The sequence below is a fragment of the Equus asinus genome, chromosome 3, assembly GCF_041296235.1.
Source record: "Equus asinus isolate D_3611 breed Donkey chromosome 3, EquAss-T2T_v2, whole genome shotgun sequence".
Classification (NCBI taxonomy): domain Eukaryota; kingdom Metazoa; phylum Chordata; class Mammalia; order Perissodactyla; family Equidae; genus Equus; species Equus asinus.
Genome location: NC_091792.1, coordinates 92,662,868 through 92,678,491, shown reverse-complemented (window position 1 = coordinate 92,678,491; position 15,624 = coordinate 92,662,868). Strand labels below are relative to the sequence as shown.

The following is a 15,624-nucleotide window of genomic DNA, read 5'->3' as shown; positions in this document are numbered from 1 at the left end:
CGATTTCATATATTATAACAATTAAAATTTGTATCCTCTTTTTACAGCTAAGGAAATAGAGTTCAGAAAATAACTTGCCACTGTCACAGAGCCAACATGTCGAGAGCTGGGATTCTAATCCAGGGTTGTCTAGTTCTGGAACTGAGCTCAGTAAATTATAATATCCTGATGCTTCCACAAAGGCCCAGCAGACAGAAAAAAAAGATTACCAAAAAAAAAAAAAAGCCTGATGGGTCACTTTTATTGTAGATACATCTTGACATCAGTAAAGAAAAATTAAGACATTTAAAAATGCCCGATTTCCTCTTGCTTCCCTGGTTAACATAAAACACGTTTTTCAGAAAAGTGAAGAAATGGTCAAGCTAATGAGTTTTAGGACTGAGAAATATGTTTTGTTATTCTATGAAGCATTTCTTCTCTCTCATCTCTTTCTTTTTTTTTTGTCTTTTCTCCCCAAAGCCCCAGTGCATAGTTGTATATCCTGGTTGTAAGTCGTTCTAGCTCTTCTATGTGGGTCGCGGCCATAGCATGGCTTGATGGGCGGTGCTAGGTCCCCACTCAGGATCCAAACCCGCAAACCCTGGACTGGGGAAGCCAAGCACGTGATCTTAACCACTTGGCCACAGGCCGGCCCTTCTTTAATTCTTAATATAAAAAAACAAATGATTATTGGAATATTCAAATATAAGAAACCGAAGTTTAAAAATCCAATTTTTCTCAAAACACAAAAGCTATTTAAAATTAATTTTTAGGAGAAATACTGAGACCCTACTGAGAAGACGACAGTGACAGAAGGTAATGGAAAATTAATACTCTTCATGTGAATAAAGAACTCTTGCCCTATGGGGAAAAAATTATCTTTTAGGATGTTCAAAATATTCCCTTTAATCTTTTTAAAATGGTAATACCCATTTCAGTTCTCTACAACTCTTTAAAGTTCTTGATTTTTTAAATAGGGGTTATTTGTCTAAACCCATAGAATATACAACACCGAGAGTGATCCATAAACTCTGGACTGTGGGTGGCAAGGATGGATCAATGTCGACTGTAACAAATGTACCATTCCTGCGTGGGGATTTTGATCCTGCGGGAGACAGCATATGCGGGGCAAAGCAAGCAGCATATGTGAGAAATCGCTGTACCTTCCACTCCATATTGCCATGAACCTAAAACTGATCTAAATATAAACTCAATTTTGAAAAATGGGGGGGAGGGTCAAAATTTATCTACCACACTTTCTTCCTAACAAATGAGGAAACATTGTTTTTAAAAAATTACCCTCAGTATTATGTTAAGTGAAATAAGCCAGATAGAGAAAGACAGTCTCTGTATGACTCCACTCATATGTGGAAGTTAAACAGGTAGACAAAGAGAACAGATCAATGGTTACCGGGGGAAAGGGAGGGTGGGGCGTGGGGGATGGGCACAAAGGGTGAAGTGGCGCACCTACAACACGACCGACAAACAATGTACAACTGAAATTTCACAAGGTTGTAAACTATCATAATCTCAACAAAAAGTTAAAAAAAAATTACCCTCACTGATTGTGAACTAAATTTCCTGCCAGGATACAGAACGTACAATTATTACAGAATATGTTATATTAAAAACAATAATAGTAATCTTATCGAACGCTAAAAAGAACTGGCAGCCTTAAATGCTAACATGATGAAGCTAAATGCAATCGTTGAGTACCATACCCTGCGATTTACTTTTATACTCATGTTCACACTATTTGGTATCTTAAAGGCAAGACAGACACTGACTAAAAAGTTTGAAGAGGGTCACGGGTTGACTGACAGACTAAAGGGGGTGCCGGTAGGAAGGAGGAGGAAAAGTAGCAGCCAATGAAAAAAGCCGCCGCCAAGCAGAGGTCCCTGCTCACCAAGTCTACCCCCCGGCAGGGTCAAGACGCCCGGGTTTCCTCCCAGAGGGAGGGGGAAGAACACCCAGAGTCGAACCGCGATCGACTAACACAGGAGAAAAACAACGCAAAGGAAGAAAAAGTGCAACCAGCAGACAAAATACTTGTATCAACGCAGGTTCTTTCGAGAACCTTTTGCCCAAGAATCCTCGCAAGGTGGTAACATTAGCATAGGGCAAAGGGCCCAACACAGCTATGCTATGAAAACAGAGTAAAAGGAATACTAATAAAAGTGCAGTTTTCCACGAAAAGTCATCTGATTAAACAATGCCAAGCGGGAAAACATAAACAGCTTTTCAAACCCAAACGCTAGGACTGTGCAAATCCCTTAAAGGACGAGCTAGAAAACGTCCCCTGTGTAGACCAACGGCCCCCGCTGAAGACCCCAGCAGGCGACCTCAGCCCAGGACTGAGCGGCAGGAGGAAAGAGGGGCACCTGCGGCAGGCAGTCCCCTCCACCGACGGCGGCGCGCTCTGGAAGGGGCTGCAGGCGGGCGTCTCCCCCGCCCCGAGGGTACGCCTGGCGCGGGCAGCGCGCTCCGCGGACGGACTCGTGCCGGCGGGCCAGTCCCGGGGGCGAGTAACCCCCGCGACGGGCAGGTCCCGAGCAGGCACCGAGCCCCCGAGCGGGCAGCGCCGCGCGCGCCTGAGCCCCGGGCGGGCCGCGGTCCCCGCGCTGCAGGGCCGGGGGCGCCCTCCGGACCACGCACCGCGCCAGCAGCCGCGCCTGCCCAGTCCCCGACCCGCGGAGCACCTGCCGGCGCCGCTCCTCCAAAGACGGCGAGGAGCGGGCCCCGACGACCCCTCCTCCCGCCGACGGGGGCGACAGAAGCCGTGCAGCGGGAGGACGGGCCCAGCCCTCCGAGCTGTGGAGTTGTGCTTACTGCGCGCCGGGCCGGAGAATCCCCGCGCCAGACCGCGAGCCGGGGCGGCGGGACCATTTGGGGCCGGGGTGAGGGAGGGCTCGGCGCGAGCCAAAGGCGCCGCACAAAGGGAGCGGGGAGGGGGGGCCGAGCGGCCGGCTACCTCGATGCTCGCCTCGTCCCTCCGCTCGCCGCCTCCCGGTCTCGCGAAGGCTGCAGCCGCGCTCCCCGCGCCCGCAGTCCCGAGCGGCGCCGCACCAGCCCGCGCGAGCACCCGACGGACGCGCGCGCCCCTGCGCGGCCCCGCCGAGCCCCGGCGTCGTCTCGCCTCGGCCTCCCGGGAGCGACGGCCTCCGGGCGCTGGGCGAGCAGCGCGCGCCCGGCCTGCGCACAGCACTCTGGGAAGTGTGGTTTTTGGTCGCCTCCTCCGGGTGTCCGCCGCCACCCCGCAGCTCCCTGGTGGGCGGCGGGAGTCTGCTCTGGGCTGGATAGCATTCTCCTCCCTGACGTCCTCAAAGCACGTTTTTAGGTGGAATACAGCGTAAGTGCCTCTGAAGTTATCCATTTCTTCACTTTCGTGGCGGTACAAAATTTAGTTTCCTTTTATATCCAAGCCCCCTCTTGCGCGTTGTGAGTGGTCTTGGGGCCTATATGTCTTAAAAGAAAAAAAAAAGCCTTCTGCTTTTATACCTTTGTTACTTTCTCTACATGCTCTATGAAGAATATACAAAACAGCTTGTATTTATAAATACATACCCATAAACCTAAGGAGGCAGTTGATTGACCTAAGCATTGGTGCTAAAACCATTGCAAATAAAATGATGTTAGAATAAACCAATTTTTCAATAAAGTCGATGGAATGTACGAGGGGGGAGAATAAGAGAGAGCAAAGGAAAAATTTTTAATGGATATTTTCTTAAATGTGTCTTTTGTTAGAGCAATCTCAAGCTTTCACAACCGAGGAATCTATTTCAGAATAAATTCAATCCTAGGTACATTTATGAGTATTAACACATAGGTTTGCATTGACTTTGCCAGAAAGAGCTTTTTAAAAAATAATTAGCATCTTAGGTAAAAACCCCAAAGTGCCTATTTGAATTATTTCATTTCTAGAAAATCACTTTTTTTACATAGCAGAAATAGAAATAAATAATTTTTAATATTTTAAAATATTTCTTTTCAGAGCATTATATTTTGCCAATTTAATGCAAATGCCCTTGGAGAAATAGAGGCAGACCAGTTTTAAAGTGTGCATTAAGAAAAAAGAAATTGTAAAGTTTGTCCGGAAGCATGATGTAATGCAATATATATTTAATAAGACCATATCCTAATAGAAATTTTTTTATAGTCTGAAATTTTCTTCTTAATTGGATCGCTCCTAAAAAACATGCTTATAGAGCAGAACTCTTTTTTTTCTGCTAATTGACATGTACAAAACAGTAGGCAACTTGTAGTTACTAACTGGATCAAAGAAATATACACAACATTTCAATACTGTTATTTATTTAGTCGAGAATATTTATTGAGCACCTACTATATGCCAGACTCTGAGCTAGGAACTGGGAAGTACACAATGAACAAAATCAAATAGCCCCTGCACTTGTAGACACAAGATCTAATGCAGGAGATAGAGGAACCAAATAGAAAATGGGAATGAAAAGGTCTGCATAGGATGGCAAAGGCCGGTGGGGGTGGGGGGGGGGTGGGACGGACACGTAAGGTACGCCAATCTAGGGCTTTTTGTTGGGGAAAGAGAGTCAGGCAGAAATTCTGAAAATTAAATGAAATGCTCAAACCAAATGACAATAAACTGGGGTGGGGGGGTGGGGAATCCTTCCCTAAAAAAAGTGATATATCCACAACAATGCTCTCAAATAATTATTTTCAAAAATATACATCTTACAAAACAAGATATACCTTGATGTGGTTCAGGGCACACTATCCCAAAATATAAGCACCTTGGCATGTTGAATGTCTTTTTTTTTTTTAAGATTTTATTATTCCTTTTTCTCCCAAAGCCCTCTGGTACGTAGTTGTGTATTTTTAGTTGTGGGTCCTTCTAGTTGTGGCATGTGGCATGCTGAATATCTTAAACTGAAGGAATTCGAGAAAATGCAGCTGCACGAGGGTCACTTGGACCCCTCCCACCTTTTCCTGCCCGCCCCCCTTCTTCTCTGAAACACGTCATGAAACTCCGCTGTGACAGGTCCCCTGTCTATGCCAGGAGAAAAGAAGACATTCTTATCACCAGAGATGGAATTTAGGGCCGAGAAGTCTATATAAACAAATTTTAACTAATCCTTATCTTCCTAGTTTCCTCACCATTTACTACCCTTAGCCCAGACTGCTGTGTCATGTCAATTCTTCACAAATTTATTGTTTCTTCCTCTAAAAGGTATAAAAGCTTCCTGCTCTGGTTTCTTCTTTGGGTCTTCGTTCTCTTGGGAAGGCTCTCACGTACATGGGAAAATCCAATAAAATTTGTATGCTTTGATCCTGTTAATCTGTCTTTGTCGGTTTAATTTTCAGACCTAGCCAGAGACCCTAGGAGGCTCAAGGAGAACTTTTTCCGTCCCTACCCGCTCAACTAAAAGAAAAGAACACACGTTTCCTAAATCTGACGGAGTATCTTAGCTTTTACTCATTCCTCCCTAGCTCCCTTGGAGAATAAACAGGACTGGCCCTTGTAAGTAAGGATCTTTTGTTAGTGACTCCTTCCCTTCCGTAAAGTCCCGTAAATTAAAACTGGAAATGATTTGATATCTGTTGGCTCATTTTCTGATTATACTTTGGTCCGAATAAATTGCAATGTTTTAACCTCAATCAACATTTGCATTTTAAGTCTTTATCTCTAGTCCTAGAATAAAAGGCTTTATAACCACCAAAAGAATTTCAGATACAGGCTGCAGAGGGATTTGGAAAAATAATGAAGAGGACAATTATTTCTTCCTTTGCCATGGAGGCAGAGCTTGCAGCCAGAGGGCAGTTCCCTGAAGAGCTGCCAGTCTAAGAACACTTCCTCCTCAGGAACCTGAGCGCCACCAGCAAGACCACCCCTCCCTGTCCAGGTCAGAGCCACTGGCTCGCAGTTACCTTTCTTCCCAGCCCTGGACTCCTCTCTCATCAGCCTCCTCCACAGCCAACCTGTGCTGTGGGGCTTCAGCTTCTCCTAACAGGATCACTTCCTGTCTTCTGCTGCAGGGCACCCTGGGTGGCTGTGCTTTCTGGTCTTGACTCAGTGGCCCATCTTATGCTATTTAGTTTATGACACTTCTTCTATCCATTACCCTTGCTGTCAATCTGACATAGGTATCTCTAAACCTTTGCTGCCCTTTTTTCACTCTCATCTCTGAAATGTTTGAATTTCCCTAATTTCTCTATGGGCCATTGTAATTACTGTGCCTTCTCCCTCTTTGCCTGGCTGACTCCTACCTACCATCCAATATCAACTTAGATACTATTTTCGTCAGGAAGTCTTTCCTGGCTACAATCCTCCCGCCTCTCTATTCTGGGTTAGCGCCTCCCGTATACATTCATGTTGCAACCTGCTTTTGTCCCTAACGTAGCCCTTATCAGTGGGCATTTTCATTATCTACCTCTTTCATTTGTCTGAAAGCTTCTTAAGTAGAAAGGAGGAGCACAGTAATTGATATATAGTAGCTATCTAATAAATACTGGGGCAATAAAGGAATGCATATCAACTTTGTGCAGTCAGGAAGGACTCAGCAAATATTTCCATAAAAGGCCAGATAGTAAATATTTAAGGCTTGTGGACCATAAAGTCTCTGTTGCAACTATTCAACTCTGCTTCCTAAAGCACGATGGCTAGTTCTCACTGGTGGCTCCAGAATATCTATACAAGATAGAATCTGAGTTAAGAATTTGAGTGGAAGGAGTAGGGGGTGCAGCTGTGGGCCAAAGGATGTTACTTGAGGATATATTTACGTAGCAGGTACATTATTCCTGTTTAGAGTGATTATTTATTTGGGGTAGTTCGGGGTAGGTTGGTGGATGGAGCTAAAACAGAAGGCGTCCTCGGGATGGCCACTGCTAGTTCAGTTGATGCACTAAATTATTTCTTTTGAAAATTACTTGTGTTGGTGAGCTTTTAAAATGTATAATTTAAGCCAGGGTTTTTCCTTTTTTCCCCCATTTTTAACATTCCACTTTTGTTATTCCTTCCTGCCCAAGTCCACTTTCCATTTCCCGTGAACCTGCTTGGACGTGCTTGAGCTTCCAGGCTGCCTATGTGGGGAGCTGTGGGTTCTCTCTAGGGCACAATGCAAAGTGACAGGATGAGAGCAAATTGCCTCCATCCCTACCACACTTCAGACGTGTTGTGACTTTAGTTAGAAAAACACATTTAGCAATATCTATGTTTGAAATATGTACAATACACTTCTGAGCAAAATTGTATCCATATGTATGGTAGAAACTGGCACAGTGGAACAAATGTAGTTGTGTTTCAATTCCAACATGTGTTCCAAAGGTAGCTCTCTATGAAAAGTACTTCTTTCATTAACATATAGATCTATGTTACATCAGCTTTCTGATGCCTTCACAGTCTCATAATGGAATCTCTCTCTCAAAAGCTTATTTTTTGAATTATTTTTTTTAATTAAAAGAAAGGCAGCACAGCAGATACTGCCAGCTGCTTAAACAGAATCTTCTTGCCTTCTTCATTAATGTAAGAATCTCAGTTTTTTTTGCAGGGACGATTATGTACCTAGCCAACAGACTATTTTTTCAGCCTCCCTGACAGACTCCGTTCTATCCATGAGCTTTGTCCACGTTTTGCATGGGAGGTTGGGGATGGCCGCTTAAGGGGATTGATTTAGCTGGGAGGTAGCTCTCTTATCCTTTTTTTTTTTTTTTTTTTGAGGAAGATTCACCCTGAGCTAACTGCTGCCAATGCTCCTCTTTTTGCTGAGGAAGACTGGCCCTGAGCTAACATCCATGCCCATCTTCCTCTACTTTATATGTGGGACGCCTACCACAGCATGGCTTGCCAAACAGTGCCATGTCTGCACCCGGGATCCAAACCGGTGAACTCCAGGTCGCTGAAGTGAAACGTGTGCACTTAACCAATGTGCCGCCGGGCCAGCCCCTTATCCTTCTTTCTTCCTGGAAGTCATGGCTTGAGTTTTATCAGTCATCTTGGACTATGAGGTGATCTGAGGGTGGAAGTTGCATATAGGATGGTGGAAGGATGCGAAAAGGAGCCTGAGGCCCTAGTGACCATTCAGCCACCAAAAGAGCCTCACTGCAGGCCTTGAGGAGTTGCAAGTTCCAGCTGCAAAAAGGATTTGTGTCTGATAAACAAAATGTGGCTGCTTCCAAATTCTGGAACTGGCTCAGTGGCTTGCCCAGGCTCGCAGGCTTTCTTTCCTTATTAATTAGCAAGTTAGGACTGCTCTTCCACTGGGCCAATGGACAAAGAAGGTCCAATGGTCAGGAGTCATGAAGAGATCAGCAGATGAAAACCACGGATTGAAAGAGAGAAATGAGGGTTGAGTAATCGGACAGGGTCTGTGAATTTACTTCGCGAGGCCTTGACCATTATGCACAGACACTTTAAGACAACACTTTGAGATTATCATATTGCAACTTCTTGCAGATGATGTAAGTCTTTTCCCGGAATGGTTGCTGGCTGTTACGTAGCCACAACCTAGAACTCATGCACCCCTAATCCTTGCACAGATGGTGCAGAAAGAAGCTCGAATTTTCAGATCCTCTTTGTAAGTTTCAGATCCTCTTTGTAAGTGATTCTCTTTGGGAGTTTATAAGCCAACATTGAAAAAGAGAAATTGTTATAATTGCATTTCTTTTTCAAGGAAGCAGAATCAGAAGAAATACTTTCAGCCAAGTTCCTCAGAGGCAAAAGTGGATTATTAGTGTAGAATGGCCTGTTGTTTAGCTATTTGGAAGGTTTTAGTTGCTACTTTTATCATCAGTTGAGATTTGAATCACAGAAGCCCAGAGGGTAATATGTGCCTACCCGGTGGAGGTACCACAAAAAGACTCTTCCTTTATGCTCACAACTGTTGAGTAGAAAACAGATGAGGCTCAAGAGGGCTCAGGATAGAAGATAGGTGATCACCTTTGCTGCATGCCCATTGGCCAGCAGCCATTCACATGTCAGTCAAGAATTTTTAAGCTTCGCTCAGAATATTGTCTTCAAATCTGGACTACTGGCTTTTTATAGGAAAAGATTAAAGGGGCTGGCCCAGTGGTGTAGTGGCTAAGTTTGCGTGCTCTGCTTTGGCGGCCTGGGGTTCGTGGGTTCGGATTCCAGGCACAGATCTCCACATAGCTCATCAAGCCACACTGTGGAAGCATCCCATATACAAAATAGAGGAAGATTGGAATAGATGTCAGCTCACCAACAATCTGTCTCAAGCAAAAAGAGGAAGATTGGCAATAGAAGTTAGCTCAGGGCCAATCTTCCTCACCACAAAAAAGAAAAGAAAAAAAATTAAAAAGAAATGTCCATCTTATCTGCCTCTACTTCTGACCATGAACTCTTTCCTCAAGCTCTGCCAAGTGTTTCTCTCTTCTGCTCTCTCATGGAGCCCATTCCCTCCCTCTCAGTGAGCCTGCTAGCAGAAAACAGGGTACGTGTAAGGAATGAGCTGAGGAGAATTTCATAAAGGTGTGGTTAGGTTCTAGGAAAAGCTACAAGGAACAGTGCAGTACTCCTGAGCTAGTAAGAGAGCAGTTACCAGAATCTGGAGAGGAGAGAAGGCTGTGAGTGGAGGCTGCTGGCTATAGGACAGCCTTGAGAAAGGAAAGCAGCTAAGGTGTAGTGACCCTGCAAGCAGGGAGCTGGGAGAGGGAGACCCTCATCTCCCTCTCCTGCTCTTTGATCTCAAGGGACAGCCCCTGCCAAGGGCAGCTGCCAGAAGCCAGAGGACAAGGAAGTCTGTTAATTTTGTCCATAAAGGTCAGCTTTTCTGGCACAAAGCAGGATAGAGAAGGGTGAAGAGGGACCTAGACTGACAACTGGAAGATATTCAGCATGCCTGCTATTACATTAAAAAACAATTTTTATCTTTTGAGGAAGATTGGCCCTGAGCTAACATCCCTGCCCATCTTCCTCTACTTTATATGTGGGCCGCTTGCCACAGCATGGCTTACCAAGTGGTGCCACATCGGCACCCAGGATCCCAACCAGTGAACCCCGAGCTGCTGAAGCGGAACATGCAAACTTAACTACTGTGCCACTGGGCCGGCCCCTGGAATGTTTCTTTACCTGACTTAATTTTTTTGTTTTTTTGTGCTGAGGAAGATTAGCCCTTAGCTAACATCTGTGCCAGTCTTCCTCTACTGTGTATGTGGGATGCTGCCACAGCATGGCTGATGAGTGGAGCAGGTCCAAGCCCGGGATCTGAACCCACAAACCTAGGCTGCTGAAATGGAGTGCACCAAACCCAACTGCTACACCACGGGGCCAGCCCCAGACTTAATGCTTTTTTAAAAATTGCTTTACCCCCTCCCCCAACTTACAAATTCATGCTGAATAACTGGCCAGGTCAAAAATATTTATATTTAACAAGTTTTAAAAATGACTGCAGAGTGTTTCCTAGTATGGATTTACTTCTACTGTTCCTTTAATCAAGCTTTAATTTGTAGTTGTTTTGAGTTTTTCAGTTTCAAAAAAAAATTTCTAGGTTGTATAACTTGTAGCTAGATCACTGAGATGTTTCCCAAAAAGTGGAACTCCTACATCAGAAGGCGCATAAATTCAACAGATGTCTGATGTCGATGCAATTTACTACTAACCATTTTATATATAGGAGAGAGAATTTGAGTTTTACTTGAGCCAAACTGAGGATTATAACCTGGGAAGGCAGGTTCCACAAAGGAAGAAAGCGTTCTGGAGAAGCGTGGTTTTGCCTATAGTTTTATATCTTTTTAGAACAAAGAAGATACATTAAACTTACCCAGGATAGATATTTATCAAAGTTTCAAAGAGCTACCCAGTTGTAAATGAGCAGGTCAACATGACCCTGATGCCTGGGAAAGAGAACTTATCTTCAGAGTACTGATGCCCGCACTGTGGGAAGGGAAGTATGCGTCTTATCTTCAAAGACTGCATTCTTCTGCTTTGAGATAATGTTTAATGCGTTCTTTACTTTAATGCTTAAAGCACATGTACAATGTATGTTTAATAGGCCATAAGTCAGGCTTCTTTAGTTCAAGCTGAATTAGTTTTAAACCAGAATAGCTACCCCATGGACCTCAATATGTGAAAATACCTTGCATTGATATCTTACTTAAGTGGCCCCTTGGAAGGTTTATACTCCTAACCAGCAATGTATGAAATTGTTTATTTACTGACAATTCTATCAACTCTATTTTCTTCTTCTTTTTTTTGATGAGGAAGATTGGCCCTGAGCTAACATCTGTGCCAATCTTCCTCTTTTTGCTTGAGAAAGATTGTCGCTGAGCTAACATCTGTGCCAATCTTCCTCTGTTTTGTATGTAGGATGCTGCCGCAGCATGGCTTGACAAACTGTGCGTAGGTCTGCACCCAGGATCTGAACTAGTGAACCCTGGGCCACTGAAGCAGACCATGTGAACTTAACCACTACACCACTGGGCATGCCCTGCAACTCTATTTTCGAAGTCTTTGCCAATTATTAATTTTATTTGATTAATAATAAGAGTGAACTTTTTTTTTAAAATTCCAAACAGTATATTTATGTAATGAACATACAAATACATACTATTTTAGGTATCATTATTACCTTCTCAATTATCTATAATTTTTCTTTTTTTTTTTTGTTTGTTTGTTTGTTTTTTTAAGATTTTTATTTTTTTCCTTTTTCTCCCCAAAGCCCCCCGGTACATAGCTGTATATTCTTTTTTAATTGTTTTTTAATTTTTTTTTATTAAGGTTATAAAAGTTAACATCCTTGTGAAATTACAGTTGTACATTAATGTTTGTCATTTGTGTTGTAGGTGCACCACTTCACCCTTTGTGCTCACCCCGCACCCCACCTTTCCCCTGGTATCCACTAAACTGTTCTTAGTCCATATTTTTAAGTTCCTCATATGAGTGGAGTCATACACAGATTATCCTTCTCTAGTTGGCTTATTTCACTTAACATAATTCCCTCAAGGTCCATCCATGTTATTGCAAATGGAATGATTTTGTTCTGTTTTGCAGCTGAGTAGTATTCCATTGTAGACATGTACCACATCTTCTTTATCCATTTGTCTGTTGATGGGCACTTAGGTTGCTTCCATGTCTTGGCTATTGTAAATAATGCTGCAATGAACATTGGGGTGCGTAGGACTTTTGGGATTGCTGACTTCAAGCTCTTTGGATAAATACCTCGTAGTGGGATGGCTGGATCGTATGGTAGTTCTATTTTTAATTTTTTGAGGAATCTCCATACTGTTTTCCATAGTGGCTGCACCAGTTTGCATTCCCACCAGCAGTGTATGAGGGTTCCTTTTTCTCCACAACCTCTCCAACATTTGTTACTATTAGTTTTAGATATTTTTGTCATTCTAATGGGTGTAAGGTGATATCTTAGTGTAGTTTTGATTTGCATTTCCCTGATCATCAGCGATGATGAACATCTTTTCATGTGCCTATTGGCCATAAGTATATCTTCTTTGGAGAAATGTCTGTTCATGTCTCCAGCCCATTTTTTGATTGGGTTGTTTGATGTTTTGTTGTTGAGTTGTGAGAGTTCTTTATATATTATGGATATTAAGCCTTTGTCCGATATATGACTTGCAAATATTTTTTCCCAGTTAGTGGGTTGTTTTTTTGTTTCAGTCCTGTTTTCATTTGCCTTGAAGAAGCTCTTTAGTCTGATGAAGTCCCATTTGTTTATTCTTTCTATTGTTTCCCTTCTCTGAGAAGGCATGGTGTCCGAAAAGATCCTTTTAATACTGATGTCAAAGAGTGTACTGCCTACGTTTTCTTCCAGAAGCCTTATGGTTTCAGGTCTCACCTTTAGGTCTTTGACCTATTTTGAGTTTATTTTGGTGAATGGTGAAAAAGAATGGTCAATTTTCATTCTTTTACATGTGGCTTTCCAGTTTTCCCAGCACCATTTGTTGAAAAGTCTTTCTTTTCTCCATTGTATGCCCTCAGCTCCTTTGTCAAAGATAAGCTGTCCATAGATGTGTGGTTTTATTTCTGGGCTTTCAATTCTGTTCCATTGATCTGTGCACCTGTTTTTGTACCAGTACCATGCTGTTTTGATTACTGTAGCTTTGTAGTATGTTTTGAAGTCGGGGATTGTGATGCCTCCCGTTTTGTTCTTTTTTCTCAGGATTGCTTTAGCAATTCGGGGTCTTTTGTTGCCCCATATGAATTTTAGCATTCTTTGTTCTAATTCTGTAAAGAATGTCATTGGGATTCTGATTGGGATGGCGTTGAATCTGTAGATTGCTTTAGGTAGAACGGACATTTTAACTATGTTTATTCTTCCAATCCATGTATATGGAATGTCTTTCCATCTCCTTATGTCATCATCCAATTCTCTCAGAAAGACCTTGTAATTTTCATTATATAGGTCCTTCACTTCCTTAGTTAAATTTACCCCAAGGTATTTTATTCTTTTTATTGCGATTGTGAATGGTATTGTGTTCTTCAGTTCTTTTTCTGTTAGTTCGTTATTGGAGTATAGAAATGCTACTGATTTATGCAAATTGATTTTGTACCCTGCAACTTTGCTGTAGTTGCTGATTACTTCTAAGAGTTTTCCAATGGGTTCTTTGGGGTTTTCTATATATAAGATCATGTCGTCTGCAAACAGCGAGAGTTTCACTTCTTCCCTCCCTATTTGGATTCCTTTTATTCCTTTTTCTTGCCTGATTGCTCTGGCCAGGACCTCCAGTACCATGTTAAACAAGAGTGGTGATAGAGGGCATCCTTGTCTCGTTCCTGTTTTCAGGGGGATGGCATTCAGTTTTTGCCCATTGAATATGATGTTGGCTATGGGTTTGTCATATATGGCTTTTATTATGTTGAGGTAGTTTCCTTCTTTGCCCATTTTGTTCAGAGTTTTTATCATAAATGGCTGTTGGATCTTGTCAAATGCCTTCTCTGCATCTATTGAGATGATCATGTGGTTTTTATTGCTCAGTTTGTTGATGTGGTGTATCACGTTGATTGATTTGCGAATGTTGAACCATCACTGTGTCCCTGGTATGAATCCCACCTGATCATGATGTATGATCCTTTTGATGAATTGCTGAATTCTGGTTGCCAAAATTTTGTTTAGAATTTTTGCATCTATGTTCGTCAGTGATACTGGCCTGTAGTTCTCTTTTTTCGTGGTGTCCTTGTCAGGTTTTGGTATCAGTGTGATGTTGGCCTCATAGAATGTGTTAGGAAGTGTTCCATCTTCCCTAATTTTCTGGAATAGCTTGAAAAGGATAGGTATTAAATCCTCTCTGGAAGTTTGGTAGAATTCCCCAGGAAAGCCATCTGGTCCTGGGGTTTTATTCTTTGGGATGTTTTTGATTGCTGTTTCAATCTCTTTCCTTGTGATTGGTCTGTTCAAATTGTCTGCCTCTTCTTGAGTGAGCTTTGGGAGATTGTAGGAGTCCAAGAATTTATCCGTTTCCTCTAGGTTATCCATTCTGTTGGCATATAGTTTTTCATAGTATTCTCTTATAATCCGTTGTATTTCTGCAGAGTCTGTTGTTATTTCTCCTCTTTCATCTCTGATTTTGTTTATTTGAGCTTTCTCCCTTTTTTTCTTTGTAAGTCTGGCTAGTGGTTTGTCAATTTTATTTATCTTCTCAAAAAACCAGCTCTTTGTTTCATTGATCCTTTCTACTGCCTTTTTCATTTCAATAGTATTTATTTCTGCTCTGAAATAATCAGAAGGTCTTAATTAGAATGTAATAGAATTTGTTAATCTTTACCTAATGCGTTGAACTTTTTATATCTTCTTTAACAAACACTTTCCTATTCCTGAGACATAAAGATATTTTCTTCTGAAATTTTTTAGTTTTAGATTTTACAGGTAAATCCTTAGTCTACCTACACTGATTTCTATAAATGAAATTTTTATCACGTTACCATTTCTGCCTACACCATAGCCAGCCTGTAGAAGATACTCAATATTTTTCCACTTCTTTTTTCATTCTTTGATTTATTCTTTTATTTATTAATTTTTTTTAAAGATTGGCGCCTGAGCTAACAACTCTTGCCAATCTTTTTTTTTCTTCTTCTCCCCAAAGTCCCCCAGTACATGCTTGTATATTCTAGTTATGAGCACCTCTGGTCGTGCCATGTGGGATGCCGCCTCAGCATGGCCTGATGAGCAGTGCCATGTCTGCATCCAGGATCCGAACCAGCGAAACCCCAGGCCGCCAAAGCAGAGTGCACGTACTTAACCACTTGGCCACAGGGCTGGCCCCTGATTTATTATTTTAAATAAATACTTTTTAAAATGCTTATTTCAAGCTAAATGTATCTTTTAGGAACATTCCACAATGCATTTTGTCACTGTTTAGACATTGCGTAAATTAACAAAAACACAGGCAAGCCAAAAATTTGCCATAATTAGCATTCAATTCTTGGATGGGTCACTAAATTTAGAGTGGAACGAGTTCTGGGTCCATATTGTAGATAGAGATATTAAGTATTTGACCTGCTAAATGAAGAAAACAAAAATATCCTTGTGTCATCCTTCGAGATGCATTGGATAAGCACCATCTTTGGGGGAGAAAAGGTGTGGTGGTTATTATTTAATCATCATCTATCATGATATCTAATTATAGCAAATCAAACAAAAATTATATGGTATACTTTATATTGTATATTTAAATATGACCTTCTTAATTAAATATGGAGATGTA

General features: G+C 42.2%; 1 protein-coding gene across 1 annotated transcript in view; it reads right to left on the bottom strand.

The window, feature by feature from the left end:
* KLHL8 (kelch like family member 8) overlaps positions 1–3,164 on the bottom strand; it is a 48,369-nt gene extending 45,205 nt beyond the window's left edge. Inside the window, exon 1 of the mRNA XM_044766296.2 lies at positions 2,951–3,164. The gene's annotated coding sequence lies outside the window, so the exon portion shown is untranslated. The remainder of the gene's footprint in view (positions 1–2,950) is intronic.
* Between the last annotated feature and the right edge of the window lie 12,460 nt (positions 3,165–15,624).